Here is a 17,312-nt window from a genome sequence, read left to right as displayed (position 1 = left end):
TATTTTAAAGAAGAGCTTCTAGATAATTTTGTATGTAATAGTAACGCACACATATTTACATTAAATGTGAAGTTCGGTTTATCAGAAGACGAGAAGAATGTATTCCATTGTAGTCCGCTTTTGCGGTTCGCCGGTTCGAACGCAATATACGGAAAATAGCGCTGTATCATCTGATGCAAGAGTAATAAGAGGACACATTGTGATGTCAAAATGTTCGGAACGCTGAGAGAAAATGAAAGTTATAGCAATAGGAATTTTATTAAAATTTTATCGCGAAAAAAAAGATGGATGACTTCGATAATGCGAGTAAAGAGCTTGCGTTAATTTGGAAACAAATATTTCATGAAATAAATATTTCATTTTGAACAGATGAATTTAGAAAATAGATTTCCATTTTAATGTGCAAAATTAAAAAGCTCTCGACAAATCCACAGTTCTATTTGAGAAAGATATTTTCCATACTATTCAAGGAGACTCATTATTAATTAATGATAAGAAATACGAGAAATTACAAATATTAATGCGTGGAAAAATATATATATGCATTATAGATAGCAAAATAAAAATTTACTCCGATTTATCGTTGACAGTATCTTCTATTCTTGTCTTATGAAAGTTGTTAGTTTCACATCAATTCGGTAGATTGAATATTCTATTTGAGATGAAGAATAGCGTCGCTCATTTGTATTATGTACGGCACAAAGAGATTCTGAGCTTTCATGTTTTTGCCGCGGTACATTAGTAATCTTTCCCACACAAGTATTGACGTCACGTCTATGCAACACAAGATTTGCGAAACAAGATTTCGCGAGTTGAATGCATGACGTTTAAGTCAATCCCGCCTAAGACATGACAGAGATGTTTTTATATATCTATGGTCTGTTCTTTTACGCTGCACTTCTGAACTAGTACAATAAGTTAGAGTTAGAATAAAAGAAAATATATTTGTTTTATTCTAACTTATTGCACTAGTGCAGATCAACTGCAGCGAAAAAGAACAGACCAATAAAGCTTCCGTAACTTACATATGACTCTGACTTCAGCATCTAGCGCGCTAGATAGAGAGATGACTGAAGGAGCAATAATTGCTACGGAGTTCTTAAATTTGCATTAGCCAGTTTCCAAGATCAGTAGTTTAATTGCGGATTTACTAACACATACCCTAGCGAAACGCTAAAACCTCATTTTTCCCGAAGTTTCTTTAATTACCGAGCTTTTTACTTGCTTTTCCGCGCAATTTGTATAAGGTAGTGTTCCGCATGATATCGTTCGTTAAGCGGATTTTCTGTTTCTCGTTTAGTCTCTCAAAATGCGTGACGCAAACGAGAACTTCTGACGTCAATTATTGGTGTACCAATTTACTGGAAAAAAATACTGAGGGGAAAAGTACCCCTTACCATGGTATTAGAGAAGATTGTGTGTGGTGGGTTTAAGGGTTTAAGGACGCCCGCGGGATCGTTTCAACTTGCCCCTGCCCGTTGGTACACATACCCGGTGGCCTATTTCGGATCGTGTCACGCGACGAAAGCCCAGAAGTGTGGCCCGTTCGCGGCTTCGCGAATCCACTCGTAGCAAATCCGCCGGATAAGTGGATATTTATTTGCGATTTTACGCTCTGCCCGTGCGCTGCTCGTCATACTCCGATTGATTGATATCGGCGGGTATTTCTGCAAATGGATTCATGATACACGACTGAGCTTTACAATGTCCAACAAGTTGTTTCTCTCACTGTCTGCTGTTCGTTATTGAAATGTTGCTTTTTCAATTGTAATATGCAAACGTTATAGTTCTGATAAATCAATACCATTGTTGCTACTCATGGATGTATTTTGAATTACGCTTTAATAGATTTTTTTTGGAATTTTGTAAATGACGAAATATAAATATATAGAAAAGATGTAAATATATATGTAGAAAGGTGTGTCATGTTGGCAAGAAACTTGTAGATAAAAAACTTTTATTTCTCTTAATGTATCATGTAGCATTATTATATAATCCTTTATTATTAACTAAATAATAATTGAACATTGCAAAAATGTATAAAATTATTTTGGCATTTGCTCTGACACATCATTATTATAATCAACTAAACTAATTTCCTGCGCATTTAAAATTGTTACATCTGTGTCCGTTATTAGAAACAATATATATATATTTCACAGAAAACACTCGCTTTATACAATTGGATCTTTTAGCTGCAGCTCGAAATACTTTTCTCATGGCAATATTGTTTACAGCAGCCTGCGTTCTCGTTTATATATATGTTAAAAAGAAAAAATATTAGATGCTTTTTCCCCGAAAGAGCGAAGGAACGGAACTTTCCATATTTTCTAAGGTGCTGTTATATATCTGCGAGGTAACTTGCGTATACCTTTCCGAGATATATTCAAAATGCCTTTAGCGTTGATTTTAGTATTGAAAAATCTTTCGTTTTTACATGTATGTGCTATTCAAGAACAACAAAATAAAATCAATGGTTTTTGTTGCATTTCGTATCTTTATTCTTGAGAAAATTTCGTCCCGTCATATTCCCATACATTAATGTAGCTATCGTTTCTTCTTTTCATGTTTCATGTCTAGTTTATGCATCATACATAAACTAAATATAAGAATATAAAAATAAAAACTAAATTGTAAAATCTGAAAAATAGATATATGAATACACATATATTTATAGGCTCAATTTTTGATAAGACATAACGCTATGTAGTTAGTGGGAAGTCTTAAAAAAACACCCTGTGTATATTTTATAATGCGATACGTCCAGTAATTATTCCGCAAATTGTTATTGCGAAAAAATATAAGTAATTAATAAAAGTACATAATGCATGATTAAATAAAAGTAACATAATTCTTCCCTAATATTATTTATATAAAAACGGATTGATTCTAAGTCGATCAAAGAATCTCATCAAAATTCAGAGCATTCGGCATAAAAAATACGTTTTCTTTTGAGCTATTTTATAACTTTGAAATATACCTGACAGTTATAAAAATCAAGAACCGACAGTTCCGATCTTTTTTTCATCAGACAAAGAATGCATATCAGATGTTTTCTATCTTCAGAAATCCACATCGTATTGCCTGGATATCTTGCGGATACTCTGAATGCCTGCGAAATATTTGCGACGTTCCTCGACGGCTTGTATCGTACGCGTTTGCGGAATACGCTCGCTCGCAAATAGATAAAGCTCTGAGATAGATGCGTGTAATCAGTTGCAGGATTCGCCGACTGTAAAGATAATAAGGATCGAATCGTACAGATGAGACGGTCACGGCAACGAATGTACGAATAGCCAATTGGGACATTGCGGTGGCTGGTCAGATTATGAACCTTGTCCAAGATAATGCAATTCGTGTATGGCTCTGCCAACGCTTCCTCGATTTCTCAAGGGCCTTGCAGAATTTCAATTCCGTTTGAAACTGAAAACTACGAGAGTATACGTCCCAAAGGCATTGAATGATGTAAAAAAATAATTATCTACGATGCCAACGAGATGTTTGCGATAGCGACTTCAATTAACTTTTGAAAAAGATTAATGTTTTTAATGCGGCGTTTTAATAACTGTAAATAAAAATTTCAAAAGCGCGTTGCTTATTGCATTTATCTTACATAAATACGTGCGCGTGATTATAATCCTTCTTGATCTTCTTTCACAACTTATAACGAAGCTGTCTAGTACTAGTTAAACCTGTTAAACTAACAAGCTTCATGCTTTACTTATAACCTTAATGTTGGATAAATTACTTTGATCTTAATTCGATGAAAGCGCCGGCGCGGCGCAACGAACGGTAGATGATAATTACGTGACACGCGACATCGTATTTGCTTTAAGTTATACGCTGCCTTTTCTTAAGGACGCGGTAATGCATGTTGTCTGTAATTTGTTCCGCTTGGCAGTGAGAAGCAGAGACAAATATAATACTCGTCGTCGACACACCTATCCTCGTTTCGCGACGGAAGGTAATATGATTTCGGGACGAGACACGCCTAGTTTAAACTTTCGAGTCTTCGTCAATCTCAGCGCCCACGAGACGCTAGATTTGTTAACGACAAACCGCCCTTTCAGGTGCTTTCTCATAAAGCAAGCTCGTTAAACGTAGTTATTTTAAGAACCGCGAGGTCGTCTAACTGTAATCTAATCGTAATTATGCGGATAGTTACCGTGATGTCGTGCGGTTATTTATAGAACTTGGAAATCTCTTCCTGAATCTGTGTCCCCGTGGAATTTATTTTCATTCATGACTGAAAAATATTTATCTAATGGTGATGTCTCATATCGATAAAAAATTATTCCACTTTTTGAATAATAAGGAATATGAAATAATTATTATATAATGGTTTCTATCATTATCTAAATTTCGTAATTTTTAACCTTTCGACTCCCATGCTGATTTCCGAGACAAATTCCCAAATAGGATGAATGGCTCGCCCCTAGTAAATAAGCTACATCTTCTTGAAAATTGTATATATTATGCATTTGTCTGAAATAAAAGCTTATAACTTAAAAATAAATTAGATTAATCCACAAAAATTATGAAAATTTTCTGCAGAATTATTCTAAAAAAATCATTTATATGAGGCGAAAGGAGGCTCGTTTGGGAGTCGAAAAGTTAAATAAGCCATGCATACCGCATACAAATACATATATGCAAGTCTACTTTTAATCGTTTATTGCGGGAAGAAAAAGATTCCGTGTCTCGTTGAAATCCTTGTAGAATATTTGTTATTGTCCAACGCGATTCACAAAAACAATTATTTAGTCTAGCTTAGCAAAAGCATCAAGAGAAATCTTTACAGCAAACTAAGTAGAGGAAGACAAACTTCCAGACAAAAGATAAACACAACGTTTTGCGAGTTGAATAATGTCGATGACAGAAATGAGAAAAGGAAACGAGGGAGGACGCGTTCGAAGCATAAAGTTGCGACTTAATTGGCAACTAACAATCTCAGAGTAAGTGATAACAATCACTTTCATCTAAGGAGCGATTTAAGACTATATATTCGACCAACCGAGCACTCAGAACAAGTTTCTCTCGACTGGCAAATTAATTGCTCCTAGTTTTAATGCCTATTTCGCCAATAAAAATGGCTCGCAAGGACGGATGAAAGTTGAACCGATTAAAAAAAGATCAATTTCCAGCTATCGGATAAACGATAAAGTATAAGCTTATTCGGCACTAATTCTGGCCATGGCCTTCGTCAACCATGTAACGTACGTTCTGTTATTAAAAAAATGGCAAGGCCGTCGAATCTTATTTCGATCGTTATTACACGAAATTGCCGAATATAATGGGAGATGTAAGATCCAAATTTTCTCGACAGTGGTAGGCGCCTCACAGGGGTGGCTGCTATTTATTATTTATTAAATCTCGACATCATGTCATAATTTACCAGAGGAACCTTATGTGAGGGTTTAAGAAGCGCCCAACGCCCTTTTCTACTGAGAACTCCCCAGGTAGGTTGGTCGCGTCGGATAGATCCCTCAGGATAGTGCTGAGAGGCTAGAAGTATATCATTCTCTATGACTGAATAAATTTCAACGTGATATAGGATGATTCATACAGTGTGTCCGAAAAGTTCCGGGACGGCGAAATATTTCGAAAAATATAAGTTTTATAAAAAAATAACTTAGACAAAAGTTGTAGGGTTTAAAAAGATCTATTTATTGATGTCTTGGATTGATGTTAAATTTTTAAATATATTATTATTATTCTTAAATAAAGCAGTTAAAAATGTCAAATCAGATAATCAATAAATTGAATAATATTTCATTCAAGTAATACCTGTTAATACCTACTGGCACTTCAACCATCTGGCAAACAGCTCTGGAATATGTAATACAGTTAATCATAATATTATCACTTGGCAAAACATCTAGCTTCATCATTTTATTGGACTGTAATATTTGTTTGTTCATATTACAATGGAGATCAAGTATAATTGAACCTAGCAATCCGAATGTGATAGCCGTCAATCGCACGTGAGATCCTTCAAATTGGAGGATTTAACTTAAGAGCTTCGAGTATTGAACGATTCATTGAATAAAAATGCTAAACGCGATTTATATTGAATAAAAAAAGATCCATTGCAGAATATAAATTAAATATTCTTATTATACACATAGTATTATTTCATATTACTATGTCAATTAATTTAATATTTTTTAAGTTAAGTTTTAACGAGCGTGCGAGCGAACGAAAGAGAAACAAAGAAGTAGAGGAATAGAGAGAATGCTTTATCTCTCAAAACTTAAAAGAAATTCAACTTTGTTTCTTTATCTCTTGTTTGTATATAATATAAATAAATAATTAAATTTTAATGCAAAATAATATTTTTTCTTAGATAATTAATACAAAAATAATTAACACATTACATTTTGAAAACTATAAAAAAATCTATAAAATAAAATAAGAGATCTTTGAGAAACCCATCATCACTAATTGCGTTGACATTTTTCGTCATTACTAGTTAAGGTATTAGATTGACGAATACGAAGTATTGCGGAAATCAATTACAATACAATTCGTCGAACGAGGAGCGAATAAGAGGAAGTCGTACGATTCCTGTTGCGAGCCGACGGGTGGCATTTGTTGGCGGGTCCATTGTTAATTGACAGATGACGTATGTCTACGAGAGATCATGTTAAGTGCTAATTGACATTATTTTCAGCGTTAACTCTCGCTCAGTCACCTGTACCTGGATCGTAGGTCCTCTACGATTATTCGTATATGATTTAACGTTCGCGCTATTGTCTCGTCTAATCATTCGCGCGAGAATTAATCTTCAATTGCGTAAGCGAAGATCCAATTGCTCTTGTTATACATCGATACATTAAATCGAGATGCTTATCCCTTCCTTGCATATAGCATATAACTTACGCTGACATGGTCCCAATGAGATAACATTCGTTCAATGTTTCTCGTAAATGTTGAATTTCTATCGTGGTTCTCGCTAAGGAATGCAAGGAGGGTTGATTATACGAGTTGATAACACAATTCGAATAATAAATAAAATAAAGTTATATCTATGTAATCATTATTGTATTCACGATAAATACTTAAGGAAATGGCGTGAGTTTATGACCGAAATATTAATAGCAGTTTTGTGCAACTTCGAAGACAATTTATCGTAAGCACGTAATAATTATCGAAAATGTTCTAAATAATTTACCTATCGCGACAAATGTGTCTCGTCATAATCTCAGCGTGATAATTCGCGTCTCGTATAAATATTTCTAACATCTTTTGAAGATATACGAGATATATTTTCTAGAAATAAAAGAAGCGCATTTCCTGGAAATTACTGCGAGAAGGAATAATTTCTCGACAGAATTATATGTATATATATATTAAATTAAATCTTTCATAAAAACGGGATGCATTCTATAAATTATTTCTGTTCATATTATTCATTAATGCCCGGAAAAGTAATTGGATTTTTTCTTAAGGCCGAGGTTCATCCTATAGGAAGTATAAACAATTGGAGATAACAAGACACGTCCTACGTGTATACACTGTCCCACAATTACAGAACTAAATTAACACTAACACTCCACGTTTAACGCACGAGGGTCGCATCGTAGCTAAATTTGATTACAAAGATACTGATTCTTCGTAGTGCGTGACAACGAAAATAGAATGTCATATAACGTGTCGGTAAACGTTGTTGCAATAAAAGTCTCGATCGTTGTCTCGATCATGAAATGCTTTATACTCACGCGAGTCCTACGACTTTTCATATTAGTAAAACGGAAAACCGTTAAATTTTTACTTGTCATATAGTAGCGTAATGTAAAGCTATAGTAAGATAGAGTTACGATCTCTCTTTGGATTAATGTTGCATCACAGTAAACAAAGATTACATCTGAGGTAAAGTAAAAACATCTACAATTGGCACGTTTTCTAGAATTGATACTCACTCGCTTTGACATTGGACCAGATAACGTAACGTTGACACGCATATCAAATTTCGTGAGTTTAATATGAACTGTTTGTAACATAATCTTGCTATATTTTTTCAAATGTCTTTCGAAAACCGTTCCACGCAGTAAATGTTTAATTTCTGATATAAATATTTAAAGGAATAATAAGATAGAAATTAGTCTAGACCTAGTTCAGAGATCTTTTCGGTAATATAGTTAAAAACAAGGAATTCATTTTTTTCAATGTAAAACTAAAATATTTTTAACAAGGTCTATGAATAAATAATTTAGCTCTGCGATATTTCACAATAAAATTTTGCCAGCATTTCGATGAAGACTAAGATCTAAGACTAAGATCATTAGTCTCAAATGATAGGAATATACTGTCGATCAATACCTTGAAACAAAAGAACGAACCATGGCCTTGACGCAGCACTATCGGTCATTGCTAATTGGTTTACTTCATCAAGCGTCGTCTTGCAATTAATACACACCAACGTCAATAAAGAGGTGTGCCGTTGTCTTAATAAAATAACATACATGCAGTACATCGGAAAATTATGACTATAACATTGATTAATTTTTCATCAAGGTAGAATAAATAGTTTGTCTTTAAAAAAAAATCTACACATCTAACGTATGTTTAAAAAATTTAAAGAATAATTTGAAGATTTCAAGAGGTAAATAATTTATCTGCAAAATTAAGACTCGGTGAATTTGTTGACTGGCAGTTTTGCTACTTTAAAAACCATACAAAAAATTATGCATTTACATGGGAACTCTTAATTATTGTGCAATTGATGTAGTTTAATAAAAGTCAAATATTTATTTTCTTTTCAATATTTTAATTACCCTCTCTGGCTATTGCGAATTAGAGGTAGACGCTTGTCGGTTTTTAAATACCTCACGTTTTCAAGCGACAGCGAAACGACTTTTCTCTCACTAAAGGTCCACAAATGGATCTGCTGAGCGCGAGAAAACCTACGATGTATTTCCTACTTATCGTTTAATGTAATGTTGTTTTATGCAAAGAAGCATCGCGACGCTAGCGCAAGCTTCACCCTGGCAAATATGTTCGTATTTGCACCGTCTATTTAAACATTATTCTCTGCTCTTGCTTACATTGCTTGTATTCTTATTGCAGAATTATCGAAGAATTAAAGGACGTTTTAAAATTACCTTCGCAGCTTTGGGAAATATTCTTACACTTATGAAAATAGGAAAAAGTCGAGCAACACACGAACTCAAAAGAGCAAACAAAAAAAATATATAATATACATATATATATATTAAAAAGTGTAAAATCTATTATTAAATTTAATGTAAAAATCTATTTTAAAATTACTAGTTAATTTTCAAAAAATCTAATACTAATATTTTTCTCAAAATCTATATGTGTACGTGCGTAAAAGATACGTTTTCTCTAACTGCCAACAATTTTTTGATCGCTGATTATCAATCATCGCGAAGAACATTCTCATGGGAAAACATCGAATCGATCTTCGTATGTTTGAACGGAAACTTTCAGCGGCGGGTGTTTCGCGAATGGATATTCCTTACGAGTGGTCCGTTTTGCGAAGAAATACCTATCCCTTGCACTTCGCAGAAACCGAGTCGGTCCTTGCAGATTGATATAAAAGACGCGATTCGACTTTCTCACATACACACATACACACAAATGCATTATAGAAAAATTAATCGTTTTCTTCCTAAAAATAACGTTAAAACAAAAAAATGCATTAATAGTGAAAAATATTCAGTACTTTATTCGTAAGTCGTAATTTTAATTCAATTTAAATTTATTTCTAGCTATAATTTTAATTTAATTTGAATTTTAACTTTCTTCTAGTTGTAATTTTAATTTAATTTTAATTCACGTCTAGTCGTGAGAAATATCGAATCTCGCAAGTTTTTCGCGAAACGAGAACTCTAATTGAAAATAAAATATATATAGGTAATGCGGGGCGGAAACTTCTTCTCACTGAGAAATTCCTTCTTTTACATCACGTACATGGCCTTACTCTGCCTTTGTCGCACCGCTTCTCGTCCATGTTGGCAAACAAAAAATTACATTGAAAAAATTACATATTCTCTGTTTGCACGGAAGTTCACCTTCACTAAATATGCGCGCTTGAAAATCGATAACCAATTACCAGACGACGATTAAAGGCACATTGTTGCAGACAAACGTTTTTTTTCAGTTTAACTTAAAGCACAATTTAAATAATTTATACTCGTGTCAAAATGGAATAGAATTCTGTTCATAATTTTATAAAACACGTAATAAAAAACTTATATATTCTACTTATTATTTCTAATTCTTTAAATATATCTTTCCGTATTACACGACATACAAGATCATAAATAGACAATTCTATCTTGATAAATTCGCGAAACTTGGATCCGCAGCGTATTCACTCAATTCACTGTTATTACATTCTTACCTCACAATATTTGCGTCGACTACTGCAAAGTGCAAAATCGCACTAATCGCAGCGGAATTAAAAAAAGGTAAGCGTGATCAGTAGTCATGTAGAATAATCTTCCTCCGTCTTCGTCGGCCGTTTCCATCGTTGCCCATTGGCTGGTTTTCCCTCGGACGATCCCTCGCCTCGGATTGTCTTGTCGCATCGGAATTTGGTCACGCGAATATCAACCTCCTCGTTTTTCGACGAATCAAAACTGACGCGAATCTCGCGAACACATCCGATCGCTGCGAACGTATTTGTATTAAAAGCTTTCGAAATTTATTAAAACCTACGTCGCGTCGGCCAAGACACTCGAAATCTCTACGTACGGTATCTTTACGTCCTTGCTAATCTTGCTATCCTTCCCTTCGGTTTCGGGCGACTTCGGCTGCTGTCGCTGATCGTCGTTACGATTTACCGCGCACCGCAGGCCGACCATCCTTCGGGCGACTTCGGCTGCCGTCGCTGATCGTCGTACGATTTACCGCGCACCGCAGGCCGACCATCCTTCGGGCGACTTCGGCTGCTGTCGCTGATTCGTCGTACGATTTACCGCGCACTGCGCGGCCGCTGGCCGACCATTTTCATGTCGGTACGCCGCGCCGGTGTCGCGTCAACGTTTTTTTTCTGTATTTCGGCGAGTCTATATACGGCGCGGCAAAAACTAGAATACGTAATATTCGTAAACACGTTTGGGAGTACGCGAGAGAGTAAACGCGTTGCGAACGCGATTGCGTGGAGCGTCGCAAAGTGAAAAACATTGGCCGCGTCAACTGAAATTCGCTACGATCGGAAAAACACCGCTCGGACGCCCTCGGCAATCTCCGCCAGTCGTCGTCTCGGCCGGTCGCGCGCCAACTTGGCGTTTGAACGACGACATACGACGTACGCTGATCGCCATGGCCGCGGCGCCGGTGCGCCGGTGGTGGCAAGTGTCGCGAGTCGCGAGTTCTCTCTCGTATTTCGACTATTTCGGCTGATTTACGGCGCGATGGTAATCCTAACTCCAGAATGCCTAACATTCGGGAGTATACGCGTTCAGAAGTATGTAGCGTTCGAGAACAAAGTTGGACAAGTGTGTCGCGATGGCGTGAAACTTGGCGGAGTTAATGTAAAACGGAGCACGATGACGGAAATTCATCGCGATTCGATGGCTACACAGATTAGAAACGTCAGGTTAGTCAAGTAGCTTGTGCTTAATAGGTTCCTAATTATAAAATTATGTGCAATGAGTCGAGCAAATGATCACAATGATTACCTCTCTTTTTTTGTTTGTAGGTTAAAGATTGCTCTCGAGATTGCTGTGGTGAGTGGTCGCAATTGTTACAAGAATCCTTTGTCTTGTCACATTTAAGTTATGTTTAATTTTCGAAAATAAATATCGCGTGAAAATATTCGTGCGTTACGCGAAAATACAGGCAATAAATCTACCCAAAATCTGCCCAAAATCTACCCTTTATACAACGTATTATTTGCATAGCGTCCCGTCGTGAACGTGAAAGTGACGAACGCAACATTTCGCTACCATCGGTGCGATGTCCGTCGTAATCCAGTGAATTGAATGTCGATTGTCGATTGTCGCGTTCGGGAGTGAAAATAATCGTGCGAAAGATTTATGCCGGAAACGCGATTACGTTTTCGTTATCGACATCACATCGGTCACGTAGGTGCGCGCGCGCGTGTGTATGTGTGTGATGCGAAGGACTTGGACACGCGAATATTTACTTGGAACGAGGATCGAGAACCCGAGGATGCATGCATGCCGCGACCGAGAGAGCAGTGAATTCCAATTCCTGATGTCGTTGGACGCTGCGGGTACCTATATCTGGTTACAGCTGCGAACGGTGAGTGCTAGATATTAAGTTCCGTTCTTTTCAACTGCACTTCCTGACTATACTTTCTGTGCTCTGTATTGCCAATGATTACGTGCTTTGAAAGAACGTGCATGATTGCCGAGATGAAAAGCTCACTTTGTTTCATCTGTATATGTATACATTCAAGGGATTATAAATATTGCGTTGGAGAAATAATTAAATTATAACTTCTACATTCCAATTTTTTATTTCCTTTGAAAATAAACATGTTAATTTTACTTTTTTTTTTAATTATATGCTTAACATTACCTTCCATAATCCAAATTAAATTATTTCAATTACAGATTGCACGTAGCTATTTCTGTTGCAGTTTGATATGATCTCTCTACAGTGTATTTATGAAGTACTAGCTTTTTTTTGTAAACCCCTTTACCGATCATCGCCCAAATCAATCACCTTTACATTTTGTTTCCCTACCCTCCACTCCTCTCCTCTCCTTTTCCCCCTTTTCCCTTTTTCTTATCTTCTTCTCCTCCTTAAGATTCTTGGGAATGGAAAAAGGAGAAGAGAGGAGTGGAGGGAAGGGAAACAGAATGTAAAGGTCTAAAGGTGATTGATTTGTATGTTAAGCATATATTTAAAAAAAAGTGAAATTAACATGTCGTTTATAGAAGTTTTCAAAAGAAATAAAAAATTGGAAATAATTCACTCTTTATTTTCACGAGAATTGAATCAGTTTTATATGTAAATTTTAAGATTTGAAATGTATACATATATTTAACACCGATTATAAATTTTTATTTCTATTACATGATAAGATAATAAAGATGTTCTGCGGAATTTAAATTTTATATTATTTTCAATATTCAAAAAATAATATGAATCTAATTACCGTCTTAACGGTATTTTATTGATTTAATTGGAAATTATTGATGCTGAAGCTTATTGACTGTTTACTTTCCATTGTCCAGATTATCTTGCGTTTTTTATTTCGTTAGAATTCACGATGGATTTAAATAATGAGTGAAAAGTTAAAAGTAAATTACGTGTCAATCAAATCTGTTCTTGAAAGTTTTGCTTAGTAAATTTCATTATGCCATTGTTCAATAAAACACGTGGATTCTGCATGCATTATTGCGCTTTCTATCTTGCAACATGCTTTCTATGCATAACTAACAATGAAAAGATGTATAATATGTGGATAATAACAAAATAGAACATTTATTCTTTATACTCGTTACAATGTTGTATTGCCAATAATTACGTACGTACTTTGAGAGATTATGCATGATTGCCGAGATAAAAAGCGCACTTCGTAGAAATCAGAAGAATTGAAAGAATCATGACGTCACGCGGCTCATGTCGCGACCCTAATCAAGAAAGGCAAGGTAAGTCGTAATTACGACTATATTTCATTTATGTATATCGCACGGAGTCATATATCGCGTTTATATTCAATCGAGCTATAACTTTTATATCCTGAGACACTATGAATTTAATTTCAAACTTTTCAGAAAATAAACTAAGTGTTTTAATATGAAGAAAAATATGAGAAAAAGAATATGTATATATACATACAGACATTTTATACAGACATGACAAATATTGCAAAATAATTTGAAATCTCTATTCCCTTAACGCAGTATTTTTGGGAATTATTACTTATTTAACATGATAATTATTTAAAAATAATAATAATAAATTCTGAATAAAATTTTCATAATTAGAGAAGTATAGTTATTTTGATACGTAGTTCTTTGTAATTTTTTATGCCACGATTGTATTGTTAGATCGTAGAGTTGTATTTTCGTTTTATATTGCACAATTTTTCTCAAGCTTGTCACTTACTTTGACGTTCATGTGTGTTGATTTTTTAATTTTTTCTTCTGCCCATCGTAGCTTGTGGTTGTCCCCGTTAATATACCACACATAAATATTGATTATATACTTACGCGTTCAGATTATTTTCACAGAGAGAAAATGCAGGGATTTTTCACAGGGATGTACTCGCGAATTATTACAAAAATACATGCATACGTGTGCTCGTGTAATGTTTTTGGTTGGAGCTTTTTCGCTTTTATTTATTTCTGTATACATATACATATATCTTAATGCCATATAACATGATGACGTTCTTTCACGTTGTCGGATTTCATGTAGGTTTGCTGGATATATATTTTTCAGAAAATTGCGAGCATGATTTACACGGATTAACAAAACGATTCAGCGCGTACACATTTTACAGTTTGCGAAATAATCTTATTTTCCTACTTATAAATTTGTTAGTAAATTTATAGTGATTTTTACCTAAATAAAAAGTTTCGTATTTTTAATATAAATACTTTTAAATCTTTTTTACTTAAAAAATTCATTTATAATAATATAATTATGCGTAACAGCAATCTTTATTTGTAGCTTAAGTTATCAAAATTCCTTCATTTTTAATAGTTTCACGCTTCACAACTAAAAATGCTGAAATTCTTCGACATAAAAGTAATCAGTTCTAATATTTTTTAATTAGTTGCTGATTCAAAGTTGTGATAATTCGAGGACACTAATTATTCTCATGAATTATTCAAACATTATACGCGAATGACTGTATAATAGCAAAATCACATAATTATGAGCTTTGTGCATTTTTATGTTTTTTTTTACATCTTTTCTCTTTTCTTTCTTTATCTCTCTCTCTTTCTCTTTCTTTGTCAGTTGATTGAGATGCTAGATATATCGAAAAAGATAGCGACAAGTAAAGTGCTACTCTTTTCGTCATCTTGTTTCGTCAATATTTCAAGCACTCTGGTTGTATGAGAATGCACCCAATGGTACACATATAATTCTTCGGTCCACCGGTGGTTCTCGTCTCTTAAAATCGACACTAGGATTGAAGGCTTGTCGCGACGCGAAAGTGCGTCAATATTTTCCGTGCACTCGTATCGCGGATCGATTCGTGTGGTGCTGTGAAAAATTCAAAGCGTCGCACGAATGCGCGTACCCGCGTAATTTAATCACGCGTTTGCGATTGGCAGACGGAACGCGACGTGTGTGTGTCGCTTTATTGAATTAGACCTTGCCACCCGAGCAATGTTGCGGGATCGCATAATGCCTTCGGTGGAAATTATCGCATTTGTTGACTAATGTCATGGATTTCTTTCCAAGTATGTGCGGATAGAACATAATTATTTTGCATATAGGCTTTCGTTTATTGCGAAATGCAATTTACCAATTGCAAGTCTCGAGTGTTCCTGTTCAAACTTCTCCTTCCGTTTATTTGTTTAATTGGCTTTTCTATTGCGCGAACAAATAAACCAAGTGTCACTAAGACTCTTAATTGGTGTATTGATTTTTTCCGGCGAAGCGATTTAATTGAATCTTTCGGATTGAGTTTTTCGGACCTCGACCGCAACAGATTCATCTTATGAACGAAACTTTCTTCTCTTGTGAACACATTTTATTAGTCATTATCTATAGGGTGTTTCAGAATTGCACGGCACTATTTTAGGAAAATATTTTCTAAATTAAAATGAACAAAAAAGTTTATATAAACATATGTCGCAAACTTATTTATCAGTAAGATATTAAAGAGTAAAGATTATGTTTAACAGTAAAACATTTAAAGTATGTTTTCGAAGTGGTCACCGTTTTGTTGAATGCAGCATTCAGCATGATGTATCCATGGCATGTTTCTGTGGAACGTCTTATAGCATCAGGATTATTCCTGATATAGTTGCTGCAGCTTTCATTATGCGATTTCTTAATTCTTCTTGCATGCCAATAGAAGGAAGCATAATGGAAGCTGTAGCAAGTATCAGGAATAATCCTGATTCCAGAAAAACATGGATGCATTGTGTTGAATGCTGCATTCAACAAAACGGCAGTCACTTCAAAAACATACTTTAAATGTTTTACTGTTAACCATAATCTTTACTCTTTAATATCTTACTAATAAATAAGTTTGGGATATATGTTTATATAAATTTTTTTGTTTATTTTGACCTAGGAAATATTTCCCTAAAATAGTGCCGTGCAATTCTGCAACACCTCGTATATATTATATATAAGTTATAGTATCACTTATATATAATAGAAAAACTTAGAAAGTATAAGAGCAAACGCGGTATCTCTACTCATTTTTCATAATGAGTGAAATACACGGAAAGTAAATAATATTAAGTGGATAATAAAAACTGTTGTGTAACATAATTAAATATACAAAATTCATTGCATACATTGTGAAGTAATAGCGATAGAGGAAAATATCTTCCTGCATGATGAGCTTTAGTCCTCTTATTACAATCTAAAAGAAAACCCTTCACGGTTTATCCATCCTAGCGTAGCTTAAATTAACGTTCATGTAATATTAATTATGCACTTTCGAAGAATGATCGTATAGCCGTCGTTTTTATTTTATCGTCATCAAACTCGATTATGCTAACGTTGTATCGTCGACGGAAAAGAAAGATGGCCGGATGTTAAGAGTAATTGTTTCATTATCTATAGTATTATACACGGGCGAATGAGTAAAATTGTACTGAACTATAATATAATACGGTTGTACTAACATAAAGGCTGAACCGAACACCATTGTAAAAAAGCGAAAATCCATTATTTGACGATACTCTGAAATAATCAGATATGATTTATTCATATCTATTCGATCTGTTTGCCTTTGACATATTTTTAAAGCTGAAAGCTTTAACGGGTGGTATAGTAAAATCTGATCGAATTAATCCATCACTCCGAGACGAAGCAGAAATATCGTTTATAAATTAACAGTTTTTATGCCGTAAGTGATCCGTCGTGCATTTTATTGATAGAACACTTTTAATTCTCAGTTGGTTAATTCAGTGCGGTTACTACGGAATAAGTCTGTTGATTTTTTAAATGCTTTTTATGACATTTCGCAAGAGCGATCATTTTATTACGTCTGTCGTTTATTCGAACAAGAACTCTTAATTTGCAAGTTTTTCGTATAATTTAAAGCAAAGATCGATTATTTTGATTTATTAGTTTGATTTCAATTACCGTTATATTTATGTAACCTTGTTGAGAAATTGAAATGTCAGTGTAATTTAGTAGTTTCAAGGTATAGTATATCTTTCCTTTCA

General features: G+C 34.6%; 1 protein-coding gene across 8 annotated transcripts in view; it reads right to left on the bottom strand.

The window, feature by feature from the left end:
- The window catches only part of LOC139778602 (secretin receptor), a 44,157-nt gene that overhangs the window by 23,051 nt on the left and 3,794 nt on the right, over positions 1-17,312 (bottom strand). The window contains exons 1-2 of one of the 8 annotated variants that reach the window (XM_071716632.1): positions 10,723-11,420; positions 10,370-10,638 (exon numbers count right to left, since the gene is read on the bottom strand). The exons of the other annotated variants lie outside the window; for them this stretch is intronic. The gene's annotated coding sequence lies outside the window, so the exon portion shown is untranslated. Of the gene's footprint in view, positions 1-10,369; positions 10,639-10,722; positions 11,421-17,312 lie in introns of those variants that run through there. 8 annotated transcript variants of the gene reach the window in all.

This window comes from Temnothorax nylanderi, unplaced genomic scaffold, assembly GCF_030848795.1.
Source record: "Temnothorax nylanderi isolate EJ_2023f unplaced genomic scaffold, tnyl_v1.0 TNYL_tig0189_pilon, whole genome shotgun sequence".
In the NCBI taxonomy this organism is placed as follows: domain Eukaryota; kingdom Metazoa; phylum Arthropoda; class Insecta; order Hymenoptera; family Formicidae; genus Temnothorax; species Temnothorax nylanderi.
Note: the sequence above shows the minus strand (reverse complement) of the source record. Positions and strands in the feature narration are given on the sequence as shown.